Source organism: Theobroma cacao, chromosome 2 (genome assembly GCF_053813885.1).
Source record: "Theobroma cacao isolate CCN51 chromosome 2, ASM5381388v1, whole genome shotgun sequence".
Classification (NCBI taxonomy): Eukaryota; Viridiplantae; Streptophyta; class Magnoliopsida; order Malvales; family Malvaceae; genus Theobroma; species Theobroma cacao.
The window spans coordinates 12,211,757-12,218,376 of record NC_142640.1 but is presented as its reverse complement, the minus strand read 5'-3'; positions in this window follow the sequence as shown (position 1 = coordinate 12,218,376).

The following is a 6,620-nucleotide window of genomic DNA, read 5'->3' as shown; positions in this document are numbered from 1 at the left end:
AAGAGCATAAGGATGGATAATGCTGGTGAATTTACATCTAATAACTTTGATGCGTATTGTGCTTCACTAGGAATCGAGGTTGAGCACTCGATTCCACATGTTCATACTTAGAACGGATTGACAAAATCCTTGATTAGGCGCATCTAAATTATAGCTCGTACTTTATTATAAGAACAAAGCTCAACTATTCAGCATGAGGTCATGCTGTTTTGCATGCAACGACACTAATTAGATTGCGCCCCACTGCTAATCTCCTATGCAATTGGTTCTAGACTATGAACTAGACATTTCACATTTATGCACCTTTGGTTGCACTGTGCAGGTGCCTATAACACTGTCAAAAATGATTAAAATGGGTCCCATACTCCGTTTGGTCATTTACATTGGGTTTGACTCACCATCCATTATTAAGTTCTTGGAACCAACAATAGATGATCTTTTTACTGCTAGATTCATGGATTGTCATTTTGATGAAACAGTATTTTCATCGATTGGGACACCTAAGGCTTCCATAACTAAGAAGTATAAACCAATTAAGATATTCTCCTAGAATGAGAAAAACCTATCACATTTAGACCCAAAAACTCCTAAATGTGAAAATAAGGTGCAACGTATAATCCATTTACAAGCACTTGCCAATAGACTTCCTGACGCATTTAATGATGCTGCTAAAGTTACAAAGTCTTATATTCCAACTGTGAATGCTCCAGCTAGGATTGTTGTTCCTAAAGAACAGGTGAAATGGATCAAAATGGTTCACGCTTGAAGCATGGAAGACCAATAGGATCAAAAGACATTGTTTATCAAAAACTAAAGAGGAGGAATTAGGAAACCATTCTAGAAGAGTCTGGTGTTGAGCTTACTCCAAAAGAGCTTATTACCCTTGAAAAGGCACAAATCCATGAAAAGACCACTGACCTTGGGAATACTAAGGTTTCCATTACATATTGTAATGAGATTGAAATCGAAATGAGATAATCATTGTGATGCTTTTGCACTCTTAGTTGCTCATGAGATTATAAACAATGATTATGAACCGCGATCTATTATCGAATGTCACTAAAGGCATGATTGGCCTAAGTGGGAGGAAGCAATCTAGGCTGAATTAACTTCCTTAACTAAATAAGATGTTTTTTAGGACTGTAGCTCGAACCCCTTATAATGTAAAACCCGTTGGATACAAATGGGTCTTTGTTTGAAAACGAAATAAGAAAAACGAGGTTGTGAGGTATAAAGCTCAACTCGTTGCCCAAGACTTCTCTCAAAAATCTAAGATTGATTATGATGAGACCTGTGATGGAAATGATCACCTTTCATTTCCTTATTAGCTTAATAGTTTTTGAAATACTAAAAATGCATCTTATGGACGTTGTAACAACATATCTATATGGTCCATTAGACTCCGATATTTATATGAAAATTTTTGAGAGATTCAAAATGCTTGAAGCATACACTTCCTGTAACTTATTCTCAATAAAATTGCAAAGATCTTTGCATGAGTTAGAGCAATCCGGTCATATGCGGTATCAACATTTAAGCAAGTACCTAGTCAAGGAAGTGTACAAAAATGATCCTATCTGCCCATGCGTGTTTATTATTAAATCAAAAACCAGATTTGCTATTATAGCAATTTATGTCAACAATATGAATTTGATTAGAACTTTAGAAGAGTTATCTAAAACTGCTGAACATTTGAAAAAGAAGTTTGAAGTTAAAGATTTGGGTAAAACCAAACTTTGCCTTGGTCTAGAGCTTAAGCACAACGCAAATGGTATATTTGTCCATCAGTCAGTATATATTGAAAGATTGCTTAAACATTTTAACATGGACAAAGCTCACCCATTAAGCACCCCTATGGTTATAAGGTTTATTGATCCCTAAAAGGACTCATTTCGTCTTAGAGAACCTGATGAGGAGATACTTGATCCTAAAGTACCATATCTCAATCCAATTGGGGCTTTGATGTACTTGGCATAATGTGCGAGATCGGATATCGCTTTTGCTGTAAATTTGTTGGCACGTTTTAGTTCTAAATCAACCTAGTGACATTAGAATGGAATACACATGTCTTCCATTATCTACAAGGAACCATAGATTTGGGATTATATTAATCTAAGGATTCCACTAACTTTGGTTTAAGTAAGATACATTAATGCGGGATATAAATATGATCCATACAAAGCTTGCTCCCAAATCGGTTACTTATTTTGCTATAACGGCACCGCCATTTCTTGGCGCTCTACTAAGCAAATGCTAGTAGTTACATCCTCTAACCATTCCGAGATTATCACTCTATATGAAGCAAGAAGAGAGTGTATTTAGTTGAGATCCATTATAACGCATATTCGTAATTCTTGTTGTTTAACACCGATTACAAATTCTCCCATTATAATTTATGAAGATAATGTTGCTTGCTTTACACAAGTCAGGGGATGATATATTAAAAGTAATAGAACCAAGCATATCTCATCAAAATTTTTCTCTACTCACAAACTCCAAGAAAGTCGACAAGTTGACTTTAAACAAATTCGATCCACCAATAATCTTGCAGATCTTTTTACCAAATTATTATTGACGTCAACAATTGAGAAATTATTGTATAGCATTGGAATGCTGAAAGTTAACAAGATAAAAGATTAATTTGCCCCAGAAGTGGCAATATGGCTCAATTGAGGGGGAACAATTATGGACCATACACTGTACTCTTTTTTCCTTCTAATCGATTTTTGTTCTAGTGGGTTTTTCTGGCTTAAGGTTTTGAATGAAGCAATACAATGGACATTTAAGGGGGAGTGTTATGAAATATGTAAATATTCATTGTATTTCATAATACCTAATGTATCTCCCCATTTCCAATGTATATATTTATGTTAATACATTCCTATCTCCTGATTACATCTAATGTATGTACATCCATATCCATTAAGTTTATTATCTTTATTTATATAAATTCATTTCCCCTCCACTTATGTGTGCTTATAAATAGAGGCATTGCAGTTGATGGTAGAGATACTGAAACAAAAAATGAAATAGTAGATCTTCTTACAGTCTTACTACTTCTCTTTAATATCCTCTTTCAAAATTATATTTCACAACAAATTGAATGTAATAAAAAAGTAAGAGTTTATTTTAAATAATTTAATGAATTTTTTAAATATTACTTGTTAAAGTTAAAAAGATTTTTTCATTATTGTAAAACCCTAGAATTCTGACTTTGATGCAAAGTCCAAAATTTTCTTAAAATTGTCCTAGTAATTAAGAAACGCCGTAGTCGTACCTACGACTTATAGTTGAAGGGGAAAACAAGTTGTGGAACATTAGTTGTTGGGAAACACATTTAACTGACGTTTTTTCTTTTTGCCATTGGTTGCATGGGAGAGTCACGTTCATCTTTGCGGCTTTTTTTTTTTCTTTTGGCCTTTTTTCCACTTATTGGAGAGATTAATTATTTAATTACTGCTTTATTAGTAAATCGTAAATTACATAAGCACTGCCTTTAGATATAACAAAAATGTTTCTGAAAATTAAATTTTAAAGTCCTTTTCATTTTCAAGTTGCCAAGTCTCGTCGGTGCATTGAAACATTGGAATCCATTGAATTCTTTTTGACCGGTTTGAAACTTTAAATTTTCCAATTGATTAGATTAAAAGTTTGCATTATTTATTTAATTATGATAAAGACAACCTTGAGGAAATTAGACCACTTTTCTACCAAATGAATTACCTTGTAGTTATTAGTCAAAAGCTTTGATGCAGGTGGTAGTGATATATAAAACGTAGTGGCAGATATGGGCCTGATTTTGGAATTCCTTTATCAAAGGGGAGGCTTTGAATGAAATCTTGTCTTTTCTTTCTTCCCTCTCTCTAAATCCCAACACTCCAATCACTCAATGATTGTTCATGGCTATACAGTCTCCAAACAAAAAAATCTGCCCATATGTCACAGTGCCCCTGAGTGGAACTTTTAAGTGCTCGCAAGTTTGATGGCGACCTTGTTTTAATTAATTTCTCTAAGCTACCACGCCCAGCTTGTTTATTTCATCAACCTTTTTAAATGAACATTAATCTTGTTTAGGCAGGATATGCTCAATACTTAAGTAGCATTAAATTCTTTTGCGTTTAGGCATTATTTGCTCTACTCCCTCTCTTTCTCTCTGTATATGGTGTACTCGTGCTATTATATAAATAAAATAAAAATGGATGGTCCCTCGTCCCTAGTCCCTAGTCCCTACCCTGTTCTCTTAAAAAAAACCAAAAAGGACGGCAGCTACCTATGCTTGATGACCCTTTATGAGAGGGAGCCGGAGTGGGGTGTGCTTTAGCTTTTCTTTCCAAAGCCAAAAACAGAACAGAATCTTTGATCTTCTTATATGGCATTGCATGAGTACATAATTATCATTTTGGTCTGATTGAGCCAAGCTTGTAAATTTGGGTCTTTTCTCCATGTTTCTTAAGCAGAATGCTATATGCTAGCCGCAGCTCCAATCAGAAGCAAACAAGATAATGCATGGAAACTTATTACATAAAAAACCGTCATGAAGAAGCACTTTAGCATGCACCCAAAATTATTGTACTTGTTTTTATCTGGGTGTTTGTATCTGCATTTGTAATAATAATAATAATTTAAATATAGTTGCACACACTCAACAAAATGACAGCTACTTGATTAATTAATTAAGTAATTATTTATATATAAATACTGAACAATTTAATTAAGTATTTCTCCCAAGTCCCAACAGCATGCGATGTTATTCAAAATCTTTTTGAAAGGGGGAGTCCACGAAAGAGCAGTGAAAAGGAAATGGCTTGGTCAATCTAAGTGAAAACAAAGCAATCCATTAATGATCATCCACTAGGTGACACTTACGTGCTTTAGTCTTCATCATATCTCTATAATGTCTGTGTTTGATGAGAAAGGGTGAGTCATTAGACAACTATTTGTCGTCTTCGATGCGAAACTTGCATTCATGGAGCAGGAGGATCAGGTTTTCCTTTTATCACCACTAGACAAGTTGTCCACCCCAGCTGCATTAAGACAAGTTACTTCTACTTCAAAGGAGTCCACAAGTCTAAGATTCTAATCCCTCCTTTCCTTTCTCTACCTGACCAAATGTACCAAAGGCTACCATTTTAGGTTACACTTGGAACAGAAAAAAAATAAGATACAACTTCAAAATTAAGAAAAAGAAAACAGATTCCGATTAATATTTTATATTATACTTATCTCTCGTATTTTTATACCCAGGCTTCATTGTTTCGTAATCTCTTTAATAGGTGTTTCATGTGATTAAGTTTTGCGGAATCCTGGTTGTGGTAGGATGGCCCTGTTCTACTCCATGAGACAGTCTGCTCTTAGGTTGATCTAAACCTGCAACTGCAAGCAGGAGGATGGTCGTTTTTGGTTCTAAATTTTGTTCAAACAGAACAAGACATGATAGGGTACATATGTCCTGTTTTAGATGGCTGTTCCACTACCTTAAAAGGATAGATTTGTATACTAATTCCTTATGAGCAATGAAACCTAATTTAATGCTTTTCCAAAAAAAAAATTTGCTGTGCTTAAAATTAATTTTTTGTGTGCCTATTTTTCCTCCTTAACCACGACAATAAATTAGAAATAAAATTAATAAACTGCACAAATAATTGAAATGCGGAGGAATTAAGAAGAGGCTGCATATATACATATAATTCATGGTAAGTACATCAAACATAAATAATAATTTCGCGAGGCTTTTGTTTCAAGAGAAGAGGGAGAGTCCTAGTTACCATTATTATCACAACATAAAGTAGGCACCTCTAATCCAAAAGAATATTCATATATTGCCTTTTTAATGCCTGTTATCAAAAGGTTAGATTAAATGTAAGGGGAGACCATCTAGGTTGTGCCATATGTACTGCAAAATAATTAGAAAATTAAGGAGAAAAGAAGAAAAATAAATATAAAGATTACAAAGAATAAAAACAGGGTTTGTGAAAAGGCATATATTCTCCAACTTTTATAAACCAAAGCATGTGGGTTCTGTAATGGATTCTTAGATCCAAATCTGCCGTCCTTTAGGGATATATCATATACTATAATTATTTTTCAAAAGTAAAAGAAATTAAAAAAAAAAACTAACTTAATTCCTCCTCAAAATTAAAATTTCAACATTTACTTTCCCAATATTGCCCTTGAAACTTCAATTAGTTTGCTGCCATGGCTAATTACAAGAAATTAATTAACTTTGATACTTTATGTATTAATTAAGCATAGTTAATTACAGGCAATCACTAAATTTCAAAAGTAATTTTGAAATTGATGCCCAAGTGCCTTAAACTAGCTCTATGCATTTGATTTTTCTTATATACTATAATACTTATCCTCTGTTGTATCTAATTTGGACAAGGTCGAAAGATGTTTTAGGCTAAACGACAGACAATTTTTTCTTTGGATGGTCAATTACCAGAAAGATATTACATAATGCTCAGCATGCACTTATTCATTTAATTTGCGAACACAATACCTAATGCTTGAGTAAGAAATAAACATGCAAAGGATGAGGAATGGTGAAACTGTGATTAGGAGCTGGGACATATCCATGCTTTGAATTTGGAGACTAGTTAATTTGGGATATGATTGTT